The sequence below is a fragment of the Pongo abelii genome, chromosome 17 (assembly GCF_028885655.2).
Source record: "Pongo abelii isolate AG06213 chromosome 17, NHGRI_mPonAbe1-v2.0_pri, whole genome shotgun sequence".
In the NCBI taxonomy this organism is placed as follows: domain Eukaryota; kingdom Metazoa; phylum Chordata; class Mammalia; order Primates; family Hominidae; genus Pongo; species Pongo abelii.
Window position 1 is genome coordinate 73,063,461 of NC_072002.2, and position 21,593 is coordinate 73,085,053.

The 21,593-nt window shown below is 42.4% G+C and overlaps 1 protein-coding gene across 9 annotated transcripts in view; it reads left to right on the forward strand.

Annotated features, from left to right (window-relative positions):
- NEDD4L (NEDD4 like E3 ubiquitin protein ligase) overlaps positions 1-21,593 on the forward strand; it is a 363,402-nt gene that overhangs the window by 181,254 nt on the left and 160,555 nt on the right. Inside the window, exon 1 of one of the 9 annotated variants that reach the window (XM_063716768.1) lies at positions 988-2,688. The gene's annotated coding sequence lies outside the window, so the exon portion shown is untranslated. 9 annotated transcript variants of the gene reach the window in all.

The following is a 21,593-nucleotide window of genomic DNA, read 5'->3' on the forward strand; positions in this document are numbered from 1 at the left end:
TTGACATTTTTTCATTTGATGCTGATGGTCACTGACTATTTTCCAGTTACATTTTAGTGCAAGTTTGGCAGAAGCTGATTTCCCTGGGTTAGGGAAAATGACATAGTGGCAGGGAGGTGGATGTACACTATTTGTTTGATCAGTTTGCCTAGAATGGAGGTGGCAGAATTGGAATTGGAAAGATCAAATGTAGCCTTTTTTTCCCTTCCAGAATGAGGTTTTTCTATGCATTTTTTTGAGGCAGAACCTCATGGGACAAGGCAAAAGTGAGCATACTCAAGTGAAGTATGTGGTTATGGGGAAATGGTTATTAGAAATGTCAATTGTCTCAATTTTTTAATATTAATTTTCAGAGGGAGACAATTGTGTAATTAGTGTTGTAATTGTTTGCCAGGGCTGTCATAACAAAGTAGCACAGACTGGGTGGCTCAACTACCACGAATTTGTTTTCTCAGGGCTCTGGATGTCCGGAGCCTGCGATGAAGCAGGGTTGGCTTCTTCTGCAGCCTCTCTTCTTGACTTGCAGATGGCTCCTCTGGGTCTTCCCAGGTCATCTGTGTACCTGTCTGTGTCCTAATCTCCTGTTCATATAAGGGCACAGTCATATTGGATTGGGACCCACCTACTAACCTCCTTTTAACTTAATTACCTCTTTAAGTATCCTCTCTCTAAATACAGTCACCATCTGAAGTATTAAAGACTTCAACATGGGAATTTTGGGCAAATACAATTAAGCCCATCACAATCAGGTAACATTTGGTAGGACGTGTAGATGCTTTTTATCTTTAAGGGAATAGGCAAATCGTTAAAAATAAATAAATAAAAACTTGTTCAACTTGTTTAGGTACATTTTCTTATAGTGTATTGTGGTTCTTTTTTTAACCTTCCAGCTAGTGTGTAAATTGGAAACATTGTAGCTTAATTTGATAGTTTTAGACATAATCAAAGATGATGGAAATCCTGTTCTTAAATTTAGTCTATTCAGCAACTTGTGTATCCTCAACTGCTGAAGACTAAAAACTTGAGATGTTCCTCTTGTTTTAAGAATTTGACTGAAAATGGGCTGGGCACAATGGCTCATGCCTGTAATCCCAGCACTTTGGGAGGCCGAGATGGGTGGATCACTTGAGGCCAGGAGTTCCAGACCAGCCTTGGCAACATGGCAAAACCCCCAAAATACAAAAGTTAGTGGAGCGTGGTGGCTCACACTTGTGGTCCCAGCTATTCAGAAGGCTGAGGCACAAGAATTGCTTGAACCCCAGAGGCAGAGACTGTAGAGAGATCGTGCCACTGCACTCCAGCCTGGGTGACAGAGTGAGACCCTGTCTTAAAAAAAAAAAAAGACTGAGAATGGTTGGCACTGTCCCCCTGTCTCCAGGAGGGTGAATGTTTCTAGTTGAACCCTGGTGCCCACTTGCTCCTTTAAGCCTTCAGCAATCCTCCCAGCCTCGAGGGGTGATCCGTTCATCTTCCCCCCACCTCTGGAAATCCCAGTGTTTGAACGCTGGGGGGAACTGCAAGTCTAGTTTACAGGGTTTCTTAGCTGACATGCCAGGAACACTTCATGAGTGAGCATGCCACCAAATTTGAGTGCATATAGAAAGTTAGCTGTTTGCTACAACTGGAGACACTTCCTATTAGAGCCACATCTGCCAGGGTGGAGGGCTGCATCGGTTGGAGAGTAGGGTGTGACTTCTTCCAGCAAGAGGAAAGAGAAGTAGCATAGTGCCCGTTGCAGGGAGAGAGTACATGTTTGACTTGCTCTTGGAATTTCCATAGAGTAAGGGTGTTCAGGTTGCCAGACTACCCCTCAAACGAGGACATGGTGCTGCTGGGTCCCAGGGTAGAGCTCCGCTGGCACCTTCAGGGCCCTGATTTATACCTAAGGGCACTCAACTGGAATCTGAAAACTGGGATGCACAGTAGAGACTGCGGATTTACAGGGCGGGACTGGTTCTTATCTGACTGTTGATTCTTTTTGGGGCTGTAGTTTGTATCATAGTTATTTTTGTTCCTGCTTTTTTCCCTTCTTCAAGACAATAAGCTTTTGGAGGGCCAGAAAGTTGTGTTCCCATCTGTCGAATGTGGGGCCTCGAAGGCCAGAACCTCAGAATGTAGAAGCTGAGTTAGTTTGTGGAAGGGTGAAGGGCTGACCTCTACTGTTGGAAATGCCAAAATCTCTGATCTGGCTTTAAATAAGCAAAACAGCCCCGCCAGACATAGAGTCATCCACAAAACCTCATGACCTCTGTTATTGCCCATCCTGTGTGGTAAGCCCACTGAGAACGTCACTTGAAGATGCTGCAGGAACAACTGCAGGGAACCTGGAGATAAGGCCCCAGGTGATGATGTAAGCTAATTGCTGAGCTGGGTGGAGCTACTTAACCTTATGGTGGGGGTGGAGCTTGACACAACTCCCTTTTCCACCAACAAGCATTTCTTTCTACCTGTCATTGAAGTGAATCATCAGTATAAGTAGCGAGCTGGGCGCATTCCTTCTCAGTTGTGTTAAAACTTGCTGGTATTCCCCCGGTATCAGCAGAGGTGTGTACGGACACTGCTTTAAAACTGGGAAGGAGGAAGACGAGGCCAGGGAGCCAGAGGGTCACCGAGGTAGATTTCCAGCAGCACTAGCCCAGCTGAACACTTTCCAGCCTTGTTTTTCATCAGCTTTGAGGAAAAGTATAGGTAAGAACAAAGACACCACTGTATGTTTGCTATATGAATGCATAACATCTGTTCTTGGTGTGAGTTTGATGTTGGTTTAATACTGTTTTTATGTCAGTGGCATAGTTCTAGCACATACCAAGATTTTCAATTTTACATGCTTTTTGGTGTTCGCAGTTAGCTGTAATTGGTCAATTTTACTCTCCTTATGCATAAAAAGAATGATAGGCAAAGAATGAGCCTTGAAAAGAATTGGAATCTGAATTCTGATCCCCTATTCTTTGCTTCTTATCTTTCTTGACTGTTTAGAAAAATGTACAGCTTTTCTTCCAAAAACCAAAGCAATAATACTTTTATTTTTGAAAATAATGGAAAATAGAGACCGCTGAAGTTCTATGAATGCTGTTTTCTGTTTTAGAAATCACAGGTTGAGGAGGAAAGAATTGTGTTTTCCTTCCTGTTCTGTTTCGAGTCTCAGTATTTCTGACTTAGAAACCTCCTGGAGAAGTGGAAGATAACAGCTCTACTTGGTTTCAAATGAAATACCATCTTAGGTCATAAAATAGTTTGCTTGGAGAATAATTCATGGCTTATATCTGAATTTTTGGTTGGTAGCAACAGAAATCTTTCTCTTCCTCAGTATGAGTAATTTGGCTTATATGATTTAGACTAAATTTTATTATATTTTTTGTTTGAGAAAACAAAAGTCAAAGCCCAGAACACATTCAACTGAGTTTTTCCCTCAGGTTTTCTATCATTTTCCCACCCTTCCTACTCATACATGTGAATATGCTGAATGATTAACACGTGATTTTTGTTTCTTTACTGTCTCATTTCATGGTGATTCATAAACTGTTAGTTAACTGGCTATAGTGTATCCATACGTTGGCAAAGCTTGAAATAAATTTGAGTGCAGGCCACACCTTCGTATTAATGAGCCGGGTTACTTTCAGTAAAGTATTTCTGATGTCATTAAGTGTTAAGATGGCTGGAATTCTAAAGACAATAAAAATGTATCAACAATATGAAATATCAAAGCCTACAGTCAAATCTGAGTTATTCTTTAGTACTGATTTCATAGCTATTCTTTAATATTTATTCTTTAATACTTATTTCACATTGAAAAGTACTTTACACATGTTTGAATGAGATATTGCCAGTGAAAGAAACAAAAGGAAGCAAATAACTCTATAAGGGAAGAGGGATTTTAAAGTATGTCTGTGCTGGCCCCAGGCTGGTGAGGGAGTTTCATTAGCAACGACGAGGAAGAGAAAGAATGGCCACAGTGGTGAGTGCTGACCTTTTTTTTTTTTTTTTTTTAACTTTTTTAATGTCTGTAAGGAGTACAAGGTGAACTTTAATTCTTGTGGGAATCTAGTAAGATGGAAGTCAAGAAGAGAGGAAGAAATGCTTTTTATTTAGTTAAGAGGAAGTAAACATCTGTATTAGTTGCAGATGTTATGCCTTAACCTTTTTCATTCCTATCGTTTTTATGAAAATTTGCCTTTTTAAATTAAATGAAGGTTTTTTGGAGTCCTATATTGCAACTAAATGTTGATTTAAAATGACACATTTGGGACATTTTCTTGGCACTGTGGAATATAATGAAAATATATAAAATGAAGGTAGGTATGAAATTATATGAATTTTGCTACTTGAGTGTAGAAGTTTTATTCTAAAGTGGTTTGTTTAGTGGATGTGGTGATGGTGGGGGGCTCTATGTACTTATTAAGGCAAGTGATGGGACAGGAGCTTTTGTGGTCTTGACGGTTCTGTTGGGATGGGAGGGTTGTTCGGGATTTTTATGTTTCATTCCGGGCAATGTTTATTTTTTCAACCTGTACTTCTTAGGGTTTTACCAAGTCAATTTTCATGTGAAGCCATTTTCATATCGTTTCTTTCACCTTGATGGAAATCTTTTCCTTCTTATGTGCTTTGAGTTAAATATGATGTAATGTGCTAGTAACATAGACGGGGCTTTCCTTTCTACAGGTGGGCTTGAAGTGAGCCTGCCACTCGCTCACCTTGAATCACGGAGGTTTCAGAGGCCATTGGCCTTCAGGGCAATGGCAGAAGCACGTGTTCTCAGCTGTTTTCTGAGTCTATCTTGACTGCGTTCCCAGTGTCCCAGAATTCGCCAAGGGTCACTCGACACACCCTCATCTACAGTAAACATTTGTGCTTCCTCTGTGCCTGGCCAGGTTTTCTCAGTACCCAGGAGCACAGGTGGGCAGTGGGATGTGGGCAGGCGGTACCCAGATTCCCTCCCACAGGGGCCACAGGGAGCACTTGGGCGCTTCCTGCCGAGACCCCCCTGCCCTTCAGACTAAGTGGAAACAGAGATCTGGGAGTCCAGTGGACTCAGTGGAGTTTCATAGAATACATGGAAAATGCACCGCTTTCAGTGATGTAAGCTGTCTTGTTCACTTCACGATTACTCATCTGGCCTGCAGCAGGCAAGAGGATCACATGCAATTATAAACAGCCTCCTCTGACTAAGGTCAGTGACTGGAAACCCTGTCACGTTATCAGAGGTCATTTGGTCATAGATTCTTGGGCAGAAGCCATTGAGAGTCCTGGGGGTGTGATCTTTGAGCCTTTGCCAGTGCTGGGGTTTGACTCCTTTTAGCTCAATTAACTGGGTCCAGGAGTTTATTTTGGTCGAGATCTGCCATGCTAAGTTGACAGGCTTGAGACTGGAAGCAAGTCTCTAACTTCATTAGAGGAAATGGCGTGGCAGGCTTTAAGGCATTTTGATGTACTCCACTTTTTCTCTCTTGCCCTGTTTTGTTGAGGGTTTCAGGGCCATAATTGTACCTGAGGTTAATCAGTGAGTGATCTGTCTGAAAGGAATTTGTTCTCTTTGGGCACCGTCCTGTGTGGTATTACATTTGTGTAACTATTTAGCTTAACTCATTCAAAAGGCTATTTAAGTCACTTGTCCTGTTCATTACTTGAAAACAAGTTTTCTCTTTATTCTTTTAGTCAGTTACCAAATATTTCCTAAGTGTCTCTTGTGCTAGACATTGAGGGGCACTCCTTCTCCCTTTCACTTGTCTGTTTTTGTTGAGCTACATTTTTTCCTTAAGGCCGATTGTTCTTTTCCTCTTACTTTTGTTTTCACTTGATTTGTTTATTTATATTTAAATATGTACTTTAACAGTCTTGAAGCATTGGTCTGAGTGAGGATGGTGATCAGATTGGGAAAATGCCCCTTAATTTTGGTTTAAAAAAATTAATTTTCTTTAAATTATTTGTTTATTGATAAGGGCCACCCACTCCAGGTGAGTGGTTTCACTGTGTGTATGGCAGAGGAATGCTCTGTGTCTGAAAAAAAAAGTAACTTAGCTTGAAATATTCTGAAAGCTGAAGAGTACAAATGTCAGAGAGAAAGGGTATTGGAGGGGAAGAGAATGAGAAGACAAGACACAGTCAGGGCCCTGTCACCCGTGTGGAACTGCAGGTCCCTGAAGAGATGATGCATTTATCCCTTTTTAGAGATATTGCCATTAAAATTTGATCTTGAGCATGACACAGAACTGAAAGCTTTGATGACAAAGCCAGCATCTCAGTTTAGCAATAACCAGGTTAGGGAAAAAACCCCAGAAACTCAACAGTGAGATGCAGCTCAGCAACGTGGGCAGGGAACCCACTGTCCTGCCTTAGGCAGGGAGCAGCCTTAGCCGCTTCATCTGCCTGATCCTTGGTTTTATCCGCTTCACAATTAAATTTCCTTTTTGTTATGCTTGTGCACATCTATATTTGGCTTTGCTTCTTATTTTTTAAGAGAGGGGAGAAGTGTGGGCAAAGTAAAATACAGCTTGCAAGCTCCCAAATGGCAAATGCACCAGTTAGAGTCTAAGTGGCCTCCCAACCTTAAGGTGAAATTCATTTATTCAGCAAATATGTACCAAGCCCCTCAGGGGCCACTGCTCAAGATACCAGTGCAAATAGAAGAGGCGAAGGGCACATTATTAGGTCCTGAGCCAGCGGCCTGCACAGGCATCTGTGACAACCTACCTCTCTGCTTGCAGGGAGCTTCAGCCTGGTGGAGGAGACCCATAATTGCCAAGTCAACTGATAATAGAATTAGCAGTAGTGTTGGGGGACATAAAGAAATCAGGGTAAGGCCATCACAATTACATGGGTGGATGATCTTTTATAAAACAGCACAGTTTTGTTTTCTTCTGCCATGGTATCTCCTAACATTTTCCAGTGTGTCTACTTTTGGTTAATATGGAAGTTGTGGCTGACACTAGGTTAGTGGTTAAAAGAAAACAAGAAAACCAACTTTTAGAAATCTTTAAAAATATGATTATCGTAGAAAGCGATAAACGCTTATATATAGAAGGGTAAGTGGCCATTGATCTTGGAGCAGAATGAATGGATATTTCCCGGAAAAAAATATTTCCACTCATCAAAGACATTCAAGTCTCTTCTCATCTAATCAATATTGGAAACTAGGAATATCCACGCCTATGGAATATCCTCAGAGAGAATTAATTATTCTGCCCTCTAAGAGGTATAGTAGTTTAGACTTACAAGTAAAGGCCTGAACTTGAGGCTGTACCATTGAAGGTAAAAGTGCCCTTTATCTCCCAGCTTTGTTATTTGCCAAATGCATTTGTGTTAAATTAAGTGACCTCCAATAGCAGAGCTCTATGTTTTCTCCCCTGACCCCCAAGTCAAAATTGATTATAGTAATCCATCAAACCAGGCCTGGCAAATGATATTTTACAACTATAGGATAAATACTGAGGGGGAGGGACGAATGTGAACGCATATGCAGAGCAACACAGTCACGAGACCGTTCTATTACTTCCTAAATTTCTTAAAGTTTGCACCACTGAGAATAAAGCTGTGTTTTCTGAGCTTCTCAAGTGAGCAGGGGCATGAGTTCCTGTGCTGTGCCTGGGGACAGGGAAGGCTTTGGGACCTACTGTGGTCTTAAGTCTGAGCAGTGCTAATAGCCTCGGCTCACCACGTGCTGGGCACTGTGCTAGAGGGTGTACAAACCTCTCATCTCATTTGGCCTCACTGCTACAGCTGATAGAGATGTGTTTTTAGTTGCACATGGCAGAGCTAGAAAACAAACCAGGGTGTGTCAGACTCCAGAGCACATGCCCTCTGTGATGCCGCTGTGTTACCCTAGATCAAGTCAACCAAGGCATCCGTTAAAAAAAAAATCTGATCTTTGTCAAATATGCAATTGTTATATTTTTGTTAGAGTCTGCCTCTCCAGTGAGCAATATTAATTTCCTTCAAGCGGCTACTCACAGATTTCACAAAATCAGAAAGCTGCCTACCCTGCAGCCCGTATCAGCCTCCACGTCCCCACATCAGTCGTCCTTGCTGTGCTTCTTGTCTCTTTAGTTTTTATCATCTTCTAACACTGTGAACTTTAGTAATTTATTCTGGATTGTTTGCTACCTGTCTCCTCTTGGTGAAATGTAGGCTCACAGAGGTAGAGCATTTTGTCTGTTTTCTTCCCTGGCATATCTCAGGTGCCTAAAACAACCATGCCAGACATGTAGTGGTGCCAGTGACAATTTGTTGAATGAAGAAATGGGAGAAAAAAGCAGATCCCGGAGCCTTAGGAGGGTCTGTGTAAGGGAGTCTCCAGGTAGTCTTCCTGGGGGTGTCCTGAAGGACCTCACGATCCTGATTTTGGTCAGTGTGGAGGCTGTGGTTTCTTCTGAGCTGTCAGTATTTGGAGGTGAGTTGTCTGCAGGTCACCTCATCCCACCTTTACGCATTAGTAAAATGGAATTCGCTGGGTGGTTCTTAGGACTGTGCGGTCAGTCTAATTACCAGACGTCCCTGCATGCTCTGTCTAAGGGCTGGAGTCTGCTTTCCTTGCTTCTCTTCTAGAAAGAGGTCTGTCCACAAGGGATTAGCCTTGTGAAGTTCCTACTGTTGTTCATTGACCCAGTGAGTGTTTTACCCACTGTGGGTTTTTCCTACCTAATTGCCCCTCTGGTTTTCAGTGTTCAACATGCTGCAGTTACATGTTCTGCTGTGGTTTTACTTAGCTTAATCCTTTATTAATTGTCTCTTGTTCAAACTCCCTAAGAGCAGATTATCCTTCTCTTTCAGCTTCTGCTCCATTGCTATTGAACTTTTTTTCAGTCGTGACATCAAAAAAATAACCAAGTGTGAGTCTGATAATAGCAAGGCTATTTTATTTCTATCCAGTTTACCCCAAATTTGAGCAGTATTACACCTTAAAATAATAGAGCTGGCTCTTGCCCAGCATGTGAAAAGTGTATGCTTCATGATAGACAGATATTTTCCGGTATCTACTTACCATAAATCTCAAGATTTACCCTACCCCACTCCAGCCATTACCCCCATTTCCCATTTGCCTAACTACCCTAGGGCCATCTCAGTGCCCTGTAAAGGAATCTTTGTTGCAGACCCACTGTGTGACTGGAATGTGATGCACACAAGTGACCAAGGCATGGCCCTGTTCGCAAGGAGCTTCCAGACCAATAGCAGAAATGGACACATAAGTAAACAACTGCGCTACTGATACGCTTCTGCCAACAAGAGTGGAGCTTGAGGGCCAGGAAGCCTTCCCAGAGGCACTGGAGCTTGTTTTAACGTTATGCGCATGCCAGGTGGGGGCAGGACATTTCTAGCAGAGGAGAAAGCATGCTGTGCTCTGAGAACTAAAACTCATAGTTACTCCACTTGGCGACATGTATAAGGCACATGGAATAGGGCCAGAGCTGGGCAGACCGTGTATGCCACAACAGTTCATTGTAGGTTACAAAGAACCAGTGCAGAGTGGGTGAGGCATAGGCTATTTGATAATAATTTGGCTGCATTGACAAGATATGGAAAAGGCGAGGTTGGGACTTTCCGTGAATTTTATCCTCAAGGTGCTTAATCAGTGAGGTTGGGATGGCTGGAGGGGGCCCTCATTTGCTTGCCTGGTGCTCAAGCCTGAGGTCCTGGCCTTTAATAGTCAGGGAGGTATGTGTGGAGGCAGGGTGTGAGCACCCTCCAAGGAAAACTGCAGTGTGAAAAGAGGCCCAGGATGAGCATTGGGGAGTATCCACATATAACTTGATATTCCTAAGGTCTCAGTTCTTTATGGGAGAGCCCGCGCACTCTTCCACACTTGGAATTCTTTGCAAAGTGATTGGTATTTGAGCTTCTTTAGAGTCCTGCTACTCCCACCAGCTGTACTGGCATCACCAGGGAGCTTGTTAGAAATGCAGGTTCTTGAGGCACAGCTCACACCTACCCAATCAGACTACATTTTAACCAGATCCCAGGCAATCCTTGTGCACGTGAAGTGCTAGAACACTGTTCTGCGGTAAAACGACTTTGCTAACCATGGAAGAGGATGATTTTTTTCCCTTTTCCTTTGGTGTTTTTTATAGGACCTATTTACCTTTTAGAATTTTTTCAGAATTATGGACTGCAGAATAGTCAATGTCATTAGCAATTAATTAGTGATATTTGGCTAGAATACGTAGTTGTCTCCACACAAATGCCATTTCTTACATTGAGATGGCACATGTCTGGTTAGGGTTTGGGCTCATTTGTAAGGAGCCACGCTGCAGGCAGGCATGCTCCCGGGACATTAGTTGCTCAGGTTTCAAACTGCTGCCCCAGCATAGCAGATGGCATGGTGACAAAGTCCCTGTGCACCCTCATATTGCCTGCGGTGATCTATCACACATTTTGTCCCCTAATGACCTAGCTGGGGGGGAACTCATGTCTCTGTTTGTGCTAATGCTTGCTGTATCCCCAAGTGGCAGTACTTAATATAATTGTCATTGCTCTTTAATATTATCTCATTCCACGTCAGCTGCACAAAAATTTGAGGTTAATTACAATGAATGTTTTCTCAATCCTTATTATTGAGAGCTGTTTAATAGTTTATTTGGTATGTGAAGATTCATATCTAGATTGAGGTTTATACATCCTCATTTAAAGACAGCTTTTTCAGCTGGGCGCGGTGGCTCATGCCTGTAAGCCCAACACTTTGGGAGGCTGAGGTGGGTGGATCATGAGGTCAGGAGATCAAGACTATCCTGGCCAATATGGTGCAACCCCATCTCTACTAAAAATACAAAAATTAGCTGGGCGTGGTGGCGGGCACCTGTAGTCCCAGCTACTCGGAGGCTGAGGCAAGAGAATTGCTTGAACCCGGGAGGCGGAGGTTGCAGTGAGCCGAGATCGTGCCACTGCATTCCAGCCTGGGCGACAGAGTGAGACTGTCTCAAAAAAACAAAACAAACAAAAAAAAAAGGAAAGCTTTTTCAGGTTGGAAAATATCAACAGCAGACATGAAAAAGCATGAAAAATGACACTAAGAATGTAAGCAACTGGAAACAAAAATTATAATGGTGCATAGTGAGCTGAAGATCTATATTTAAATGTGAACTCCCCTTTCAGTTTATAAGTGATTACTAACAGCCTCATCAGGGTTTCTGGAATTAAATGTTTTATTATTTCCTCCAAAAGTTAGTCCTCAAATATTAGTATTTCTTGTGTTCTTTTGATTTGAATATTTGTTTTTAACACACAAGGATATCAACTCTATAAGTCAGTTAATATGTTCATGCTTTTAGTTAATGAAAAGTGGCTCATGATTTCAGTTTTTGGTATCAGGTAATGTTGCGGAAGTGAGGTTCACTGTGAAGCTTCTTCTTTTTTTTTTTTAATCATTTTGTTGTTTCTTTGAGTGTATGTGAGCTTATAACTCGAGACACTATGTGAAATGACCCTGTGTTTCCTACATTATAGAAAAGAGGAAAATGAGGCAAGTTCAAGAAAATTAGATTTATGTGGAAAATAAATTCTGCATCTAGTTATTCATTATCAGGTATGAGATTACAGGCATGAGCCACTGTGCCTGGTGACCTCATTTGAACTCGATTACCTCTGTGAAGACCCTGTTTCCGAAGAAGGTCAACATTGTGAGGTGCCATTGTCAGGTATGAGGTAAACACACTGAGAATACCACATTTTGGCAACTCAGACAAGACTGTTTTCCAAACATGTAACCCTGGAAAGAAGGTAACCTATCATAGTGTGTGTTAAGAAGTCAAGCAACCAAGAAATGTTAATTGAAGGCCCGTTTTGTACAAGGTTGCATGGAAAAGACACACTAGCATAAGACATGGACAGTGGCCCCGAGTGACGTGCAGCCAGTTTAGGCGAATTAAGATTTACTTACTTGAAAAGGGACAAACAAGTCTGGACGCGGTGACTCATACCTGTAATTCCAACACTGTGGGAGGTGGAGGCAGGAGGATCCCTTGAGGCCAGGAGTTCGCAACCAGCCTGGGCAACGTGGGAAAACCCCTGTCTCTACAAAAATTAAAAAAAATTAGCCATGTGTGGCAGCATGCCCATAGTCCCAGCTACTCACAGGGGCTGAGGTGGGAGAATTGCTTGAGCCCAGGAGATCCAGGCTGCAGAGATTGCGCCACTGCAGCCTGGGTGGCAGAGCGAGACCCTATCTCAAAAAAAAAAAAAAAAAAAAAAAAAAAAGAGCAGAAAAGGAACAAACAACAGACACAAGATTCCATGGAAAAGGGAGTGGTCTAAAGTATTCAGACTGTAGGAATTCAGAGAGTGGAGAGGCTGGCTATTATGGGGGTGCTTCATCCTGGGCAGGTGAGGGAAAGGAGGTGCTGGCTGCCTGAAGCCTGGAAGAATCAAAGATTTCCAAGGGCATGGGGGGAAAGCATGAAGGATGAGTGAATAGACACCAGGGCTGAGCACCCTGAAAACTGTGAAGCTACTAGATTGACCTGTTTGGAAAACCAAACAGACGTGGCTGTTATTGACAAGTGGTTTTGTTTTTGTTTTGAGACAGAGTCTCGCTCGGTCACCCAGGCTGTAGTGCTGTGGCTTGATCTTGGCTCCCTGCAACCTCCGCCTCCAAGGTTCAAGTAGTTCTCCTACCCCAGCCTCCCAAGTAGCTGGGATTACAGGCATGAGCCACCATGTCCGGCTAATTTTTTGTATTTTTAGTAGAGATGGGGCTTCACCATGTTGGCCAGGCTGGTCTCAAACTCCTGAGCTCAGATGATCCACTTGCCTTGGCCTCCCAAGGTGCTGGGATTACAGGCGTGAGCCACTGTGCCTGGCCAACAAGTGGTTTAAATTGGATTCTCCATTTCCCACCTAATACAAAGACTGAAGCATAGGGCAGAAGTAAGGGAAGGACCCTGTGTTCTGCTGGTTAAATATAACAGAGGTCTGACTCCATGGCTATTATAGGACAGGTGCATTTTGTTCTATGTAAATTATCTTAATGTGTCCCCTGTGCCTTTACCCCATGATTATTTAGCACTTTTTTCTCCAGGGTCACAGGGACAGGGAGAAACATACACCCGTAAAACAATGTCATCTAGAGGCAAAAACTTGTAATGCTCAAGCATGTGCCCTGACGAGGTGGGGCAGGGTGTGTAGGAACAACACTCTACTAATTATTACAGAGCTTGCTCTGCACTCTCTGTAGAAGTCCTTCAATATCCTGTCTAACACACAAAGTAACTTAAGAGAGGATTTTTAAAAATCAAAATGCCCTCAGATTTGTATTGGATTTAACCAGGCTGAGATCCTTGAGATCCAAGTATAATAACGTGTCCTTTTTGGATGAATCAGATACAAGGAAAAATCTCCAGTGTGTGTCCAGCTTTAGAGATGTAGTAATAGATTCCAGAGTTCACGCTGGTGGGCCAGCCAAGACTTTTAATGCTGATGTGGGCTTCATTCTTTCTATAAACTCCCTTTCTTCTTGATAGTGCATGGGCCCAGGGGTTCCAAACATGGGTACCTGCCATAATTGATCTGTGTAACTGGAGAAAATACATATCCTATGGCACCCATGTGTCAGGATATAGGGGCATCAGCGTAATGTAGCCCTTTTTCTGTTGATTATAGTTTTTTCTTTCTGTGATCACACAATTGTTTCATCCTCGCTTTAAAAATTTCATTTTAAGAAGTGCAGCACTCAGAATAACAGAAAAGTCAGGTGTCTGGTGGTTTGTTTGCACATTTAATAGACTTGAAGATAAAATCTCTAAACATTTATTTTTCAAGTTGTTTTTCTGAGAGTTGAGGGGAAACTTTTGTCCTTTGGTCTCCCTGAGGAATTCTAGGATTTCACAGGTAGGCGTGTGTTTTGGACTGCAGGCTGAACGTGGTTGGCAGGGTGGCATGAGGAGGGCACATATTTTAAGCGTTCTTAGGGCAGATCCGCAATCCTTTACCTGCCATTCCTAACTAAGTCCAAAAAGCCCTGAAAACCAAAGATATCTTTGTAGGTTTGTAGGAAATTGATTTGAGAGTATTCTAGGCATCTTGTATAACACTTCATTCAATGCTTTGTGCCTCTTGCTGCACAGATATTAACATTCACTTAGGGGCCCTGCCCCAGCCCCTACTGGGGATGCTATGCAATAATTGGAATAATCAAAAAAATTAATAATAATAATAATAATTGGAATAAGCACTGAGTCATTGTATTAGTCCGTTTTCACGCTGCTGGTAAAGACATACCCAAGACTGGGTCATTTATAGAGAAAAAGAGGTTTAATGTACTCAGTTCCACATGGCTGGGGAGGCGTCACAATCATGGAAGAAGGCAAAAGGCACACCTTACATGGCAGCAGACAAGAGACAAATGAAAGCCAAGGGAAAGGGGAAACCCCGTATAAAATCATCAGATCTCTTGAGACTTATTCACTATCACAAGAACGGCGAAAACTGCCCCCATGATTCAATTATCTCCCACTGGGTCCCTCCCACAACACGTGGGAATTATAGGAGCTACAATTTAAGATGATGTTGGGTGGGAACACAGCCAAACCATATCAGTCATCTTTCTAAAGTGAGACAAAAAGTCAGAATTCTGTAACACATTTGTTCCCAAGGGTTTCCAAAAAAGGCTGGCTTTAATGGAGTATTAGTTTGCTAGGCTTCCCATGACAAAGCACTATGAACTAGGTGGCTAACAACAGAAATTTATTTTCTATCAGTTTTGGAGTCCAGAAGTCTGAAATTAAGAGTCAGCAGGATTCTGCTGTCTCTGAGCCCTATGGGAATATCCTTTCTGGCTCTTCTAGTTTGTGATGTTTGCCAGCAGTGCTCTGTGTTCCTTGGCCTGTAAATGACCATCTTCTCGTTGTGTCTTCACATTGTCTTTCCTCTGTGCCTGTTTGTTTCTGTGTCTACCTTTCCCCTGTTCGTAAGAACACCAGTCATATTGGATCAGAGCTCAACCTAACAACCTCATTTCTTTCTTTCTTTCTCTTTCTTTCCTTCTTTCTTCCTTCCTTCCTTCCTTCCTTCCTTCCCTCTTTCTTTCTTTCCTTCCTTCCTTCCTTTCTTCCTTTCTCCCTTCCTCCCTCCCTCCCTTCCTTCTTTCTTTTAAAAATATTTTTTTCTTTTTTTTCCCCTTCCTTCCTCCCTCCCTTCCCACCTTCTCCTTCCCCTTCTTCCCTTTCCCCCTTCCTCCCTCCTTCTCTCCCTGCCTCCCTCCTTCCCTCCCTCAGGGTCTTGCTCTGTCACCTAGGCTGGAGTACAGTGGCATGATCATGGCTCACTGCAGCCTCAACCTCCCTGGCCTAAACAATCCTTTCACCTCAGCCTCTTGAGTAGCTGGGACCATGGGTGTGTGCCACCATGCCTGGCTAAGTTTTAAAAAAAATTTCATAGAGATAGGGTCTCACTATGTTGCCCAGGCTGGCTTTGAACTCCTGAGCTCAAGGGATCCTCCTATCTCAGCCTCCCAAAGGGGCGAGATTACAGGCATGAGCCACTGTGCCTGGTGACCTCATTTGAACTTGATTACCTCTGTGAAGACCCTGTTTCCAGAGAAGGTCACATTCTGAAATACTGGAGGAACATAGTTCCCCATCTTATAAGATAGAGTATGGGTCAAGACGAGCTGCTCCATTCTTTGTTTGTGTTCAGGCCAGTGCCAAGTTCAAGATCTTTGCCTCAGGGCTTTCCTGGTACCCCTGGGAATGTGTATCAGCAGCAGCTGTGTCACTGAATGGGTGTCACCTGGGGGGCTGCCTGTTCAGACATTAGAAGCTGCCACATCCCCTGTTAACTCCACATGAGGGAGGAATCCCTTCCCTCTGACAATTTTGCCTGTGAGAATCAAGTCAGATTTTGCAGAACTGAGCTGAGTGTAGAATAAGTTCCCAAGATACTTCTGGCACCGTTGTTACTCCCCCACCGAGAAGCCCAGAATGTTCCCAGGTGTGTTCAAAGATTGTACAGGAAGGGCTTAGGACAGTGCTCGGCTCATATAAACACTCAGTGGCAAAGAGGTTGATGCTTAAGTACACAGGAAGTGTTTACCAGTGCACATAATTGTACACCAGTGAGCTCCACCATGCAATTTACCGTCTGTCCGGTACATTGACCCTGTGAGGCCCACTCTCGGTGTGGCACTGCTAACAGGTTTTATTGTTGCTTACTTATTTGAAAAGTGTCTCCCTTGGCTAGACCTTTGTCCTGAGCACTGGACACACATAGGTGCTCAGCAGCGTCCCTCTCTGCAATGCAGAAGGGATACCGTGTGCCTCTGCATGTCCGCTCTAGTCCTGGCATCCCAGGAGCATACGGCGACGGTGGAAGTGAAGTGCAAGCAGAGTCCTGGGAACCAATGTCTGCCAGAATTAATTAAAAGTAAGCATCTTTTTTTCCCTGGTTAGTTAATCCAGGCTGAATTCCCTGAGTAGTTCCTGCCGTGAGAACTTGCTCTCTTTTTCAGTTAGACACAGCTCAGTGTTGCCTCCACTTTGACATCACGTTCATAGTTGCTGTGCTTGGCCAGAACTGTTTTCAATCGCAAGGACATGGGTGAGACTGGTCAAGGAATTGACTTTCAGGGTTCCAAGGGAATAAATTAGTTCAGAAGTCTGTCCCCATACTTGTTTTCCAGTGCAATCTGTGTCTCTGTGGGTGTTTTTATATTAAGGCTATGTACTTTATAAACTGGAGATAGAAGGAGCCAATTTATTATAAAAAGAATAAAATATAATTAAACAATTAAAAGTATGTCTTTATAGCCGGGTGTGGTGGCTCCCATCTGTAATCCCAGCTACTTGGGAGGCTGAGGCAGGAGAATCGCTTGAACCTGGGAGGCGGAGGCTGCAGTGAACCGAGATTGTGCCGCTGCACTCCAGCCTGGGTGAGAGAGTGAGACTCCATTTCAAAAATAAATAAAAATTAAAAATAAACATATGTCTTTGGCCAAGTGTAGTGGCTCACACCTGTAATCCCAGCAGTTTGGAAGGCAGAGGCAGGAAGATCGCCTGAGGCTAGGAGTTTGAGACCAACCTGGGCAACATAGTAACCTCGTCTCTACAAAAAATTTTTAAAAATTAGCCAGGCATAGTGGTGTGTGTCTATAGTCCCAGCTACTTAGGAGGCTGAGGTGGGAGGATCGCTGGAGCCCAGGAGGTCAAGGCTGCAGTGAGCCATGATCTTGCCACTGCACTCCAGCCTGGGTGACAGAGCAAGACCCTGTCTCAAAAAAAAAAGAAAAAAAAAAGAAACTGTTTTATGAAGTACTGGGTGGGTTAACGTTTCTTCTTCTACCCATGAGGGAAGTAGGTGGGCTGTTCTGGTCACTCAGTGTCCTCCCAGACTCACTCATGAGAGGATGTACTCACTGACTGAGGTGATCTTGTCTTGGACTTTTTTTCTTTGCCTCCTGGTCTCACAGCCATTCCTTTTTTATACATCCATGAAAGGGAGACTGTAAGATCCTCCTTGCCAAGGTTGTTGTAGGGATGAGCAGTGATGTCTCTGAGGCACCAGGCATGGTGCTGGCACCCAGAAGCTGCTTAATGATCCTGGAAGTTACGACCATTGCTCATAGTTTTTCCTACGGTTCAGATCATCCTTAAATAATCATCATTGGCTAGGCGCTGCGGCTCACGCCTGTAATCCCAGCACTTTGGAAGGCCAAGGTGGTTGGATCACTTGAGCTCGGGAGTTCAAGACTAGCCTGACCAACATAGAGAAACCCCGTCTCTACTAAAAATACAAAATTAGCCCGGCGTGGTGGCACATGACTATAATCCCAGCTACTCGGGAGGCTGAGGCAGGAGAATAGCTTGAACCTGGGAGGCAGAGGTTGTGGTAGCCAAGATCATGCCATTGCACTCCAACCTGGGCACCAAGAGCAAAACTCCATCTCAAATAACAATAATAATAACAACAATAATAATTGTCATTTATCAGCTTCTTTGAGCTCTTAATATATATATCGCCACCTTTCACAAAGGCAGAATCTGCATTGGAAACACCATTGTCTGAGTTTGGTTCCTCTGGAGGAGGGGTAGACGGCCTCTTTGTGGGCAGGGTCTATGTCTGTTTACCTCTATTCCTCGCCCCCCACTTTGGTGCCCACCACAGTCCCTTGTGTGTGGTGGACTCTCCTTGACTATCTGAGGAATAAAATCAATTGTGAAACAGTTTCCAAAAAGGGAACAGTTTTTGTTTCCCCATTTCCGTATAGCCTTATCAGTTGCTATCTCTCTTGGCTCTATTATTAACAGCATAAAAGAAAGAGCTGTTTTCTTAACCTCTGGTAGTTGCACATATGTGGAGAAAAGGCATAAGAGAATATGCTGGCAATAAAGACAAGTCACAGATTGTCCTTTTCTTTGGTGACTGAATGGTTATTTCAGTAATTTATAGGTGAAATTTTCCTTTTTGTGACTTCCACTGAACAACATTTTTACTACCAAAAGATAAGGGAACAAAATTTTTTAACAAACTATTTAAGCTTCAATATTTAAATATTTTTATTAGTCACCACATATTAATAAAATAAATATTTTTATTAGCACATATTTTATTAGTCAACACATGTATGCACAGCTCTGATGATCTCTATGTAGATGCCTATATAGATAGCTATATAGATATCATCAGAGCTGTGTATATATGTGTTAGAGATAGATGCACATATACTTGTTCCTGGCTCCCAGGGGTCTCTGTGACCCAAGGTTGGGACGCTCAAGTGACTAGTTATGGATGGCAAGGGCGGCTGCAAGGCCAGAGTTGGTCCTGGCTAGAGATTTCAAGACTTGAGTGGCTGGGAAGGTTTTAGAAAGCAGATAAACCACTAAACAACAAAACCTTCATAATGGAAGTATCAAAAAGTGTGTTCTTCCGGCAGCTTCAGAGACTATGCCTAAGCAATAAAGTTTTAATATCTTTTTCAGCTGCATAGGTGAAGAATGCATTTGACTGTAATCTAACCCATTAATCTCTTATATTTGCTGGAAAATTGTACATATTTAAGAGTAGTGGTTCATTGCCAGGATTGGTGATGAGTGATGTATTTTAAAGTATGCTTCATGCCTTTCAGTAAATCTTGGGCTGAAAGATATGTACGTTTTGTTTTCAAAATTTTTCAGTAGTCATCTATTTAAGTCAATTTTCTGGGCAAACAAAATATTTGAAGCCCTTTAGGGTTTGTTATTGAGATGTAGGCTGGCCATGAAATTACAGGGTTCAGTACCTCATTGAAGTGTATATGTAACTATTATTAGTTTTTTGATAACTTTTTTATACTCATAAAAGTAGTACTTGCTTACAGTAGAAACTTAATAAAAAACATAAATGAAAAAATAATTTGTAAACATCATATAGCGAGAATGACTATTAATATTTTAGCCTTCTTTTCCTTACTTTCATATATATATGTATATTTGAATTAGTCACATTTTTAGATCCTGCTTGTTCCTTAATGTTATACCATGATTTTCTCTCATTTTAAAAGATTATCAGAAAACATGATTTTAGTGGTTTATAATATTCTAGTATATGATTGTACCATAATTTATTTAATTGCTTCCCAATTATTGGACTGGAAGTTTGCTTCTAATTTTTTCTTATTATATATGATGCTGTAATGAGTATCTTTTACCAGTAAATATTTACCTGCCTCTCTGATTACTTCTTTGGGATTAATCCTTAGAAATAAATTTGATGAATCAAAGGGCATCAACCCTTTGAATGCTTCTGATACTTCTGCCATGTTGTTTCCCAGAAAAGATATAATAATTATTCCTTCCAGTAGTAGAGTATTAAATGTCTGCCTCTCTTTAGAAAGTATTACCTTTTTTCAATCTTTGACAATTTGTTAGATAAAAACTTCAGTTTCAATATTATTGCATGTATTCATGGATATTTTTCTTCTCACACATTATAGATTTTTTCTATATTGTTTATAAATGTTTTATAAGTGTTATTACTTTATTGAGGATATAAGTTATTATGTAACACTTGATGGTAACAGTAAAAGTGGAAAACAATAAGGAAACCTTCAACAAAACAAGTTGTCATTAACAAAAAGTGTTTTGCAATGCAACTTTCTGTGGGTTAGCTAAATCTTTAGTGTGTCAGGTAGTCGAAAGAAATTTGCTATATAGTGCTGTGAAATATGCTGCATCCATGAGCCCTCTGCTCTTTGCCCATAGGGAGCAAAGACACAATCTTTTTGCAAGCTGTCCCAGTGCCATATTGAGCATCTTCTTTTTACAGCAAAGAATTATTGCTTCCTTTGGTTAAGGTTGGGACGCCCCTCAAGAGGCACACTTGAAAAATGAAGACCTTTCTCGTTGTTCTTCTGATATCCAGGTATCTTGGAAGAACACCTCTATAGCAGGTAGACAAGGCAGGGTGTCATTGCAATCTGGCTGCAGACTGAATGTAATCCCCCTTGACATTTTGCCCCTTGGAGGCAACTCCTGCTCTCCCCTCTCCCCTTACAACCCTGCCCCCTTAAAATATGTGGAGCTCAGCAAAGACTATTTATTCTGATAAAAATGAGCAAATAATAGGTGTGAAAGAACATGGAACACTTCAGTGAATCAAATGGAGAGGATTAAGCATTACCCCAATAATGATCGGTCAGGATGACTGTCCTTGTGGAGTGTGTCCCTGAAGGGTTGAGCAATGGAGCAAACCCAGAAAATCTCATTCTCAACTCTCCCTGACAGATGACCTCGTCTGCACTGTCTTTTGCTTTATGGTGATGAAGGCGGAACAAGACCCTTGAATAAGATTTCCATCTCTGAATTCTTTAAACCCACTTGAGATCAGTGCAGGCCTGCCGTCTCTCTATTAGAACTGGAGCAGAGGCCCAGAAGAGAGAACTGAATTTTCAGCACTGGATTCTATGTTGAGAATGAAAGAGACAATAATTGAAAAGCTTTTCTCTTGGAAATTTTGCAAAATCAGAGTGGATTTTTGACCAGGATTTCTTGGTGACCTCTCCTGAGAGAGCAGGTGCCTGAGGATTTCCTGCTGAGTATCTTGGCATCTGTCAGACTCCTTATGACTTCATTTTAGTTCAAGGAGTCTGTTTCCTAGCCATTGATTTCATGCACAGTTCCTGGCATGTCTCATATCTCTAAGGTGATGTCACCCTTGTATTTTTTTTTTTCAGATGTAATCTTTTATGTGACAGTGAGGTGTCTTACTTGTGAGTGAACAGCTAGAACCTCCCAAGTGGTTTTTCTTTTGGATTTTGTTTACTCAGTGAGAAATACTGAGGAACCTGAGATCCTTCAGGGTACATTTTGGTGTCTGCCCAACCTTGACGTGGATTTGGAGGCCAGGCTCAATGCTCAAACTTCTTGTTGGAATAGCACTAAATCATTAGGATCCCCTGAGGACAGACAGTTCAGGCCATCATTATTTAGTAGGCCCTTGAACACTTACACACAAATGCATCATCATGAACATGGAGCAGAAGATTCTAGGGCCCCGTGTGTAATGGCATAATTTGTCAAGAGGCCCGAGACCTGGAGTTGGCATGGATTCCCTCTCCTCCTAACCCACCTACCTGTTACATTCAGTTGGCCACCTTGTTCTTTTGAGTCCACCTTTGGATGAGTAGTCAATCCTTTCTGATT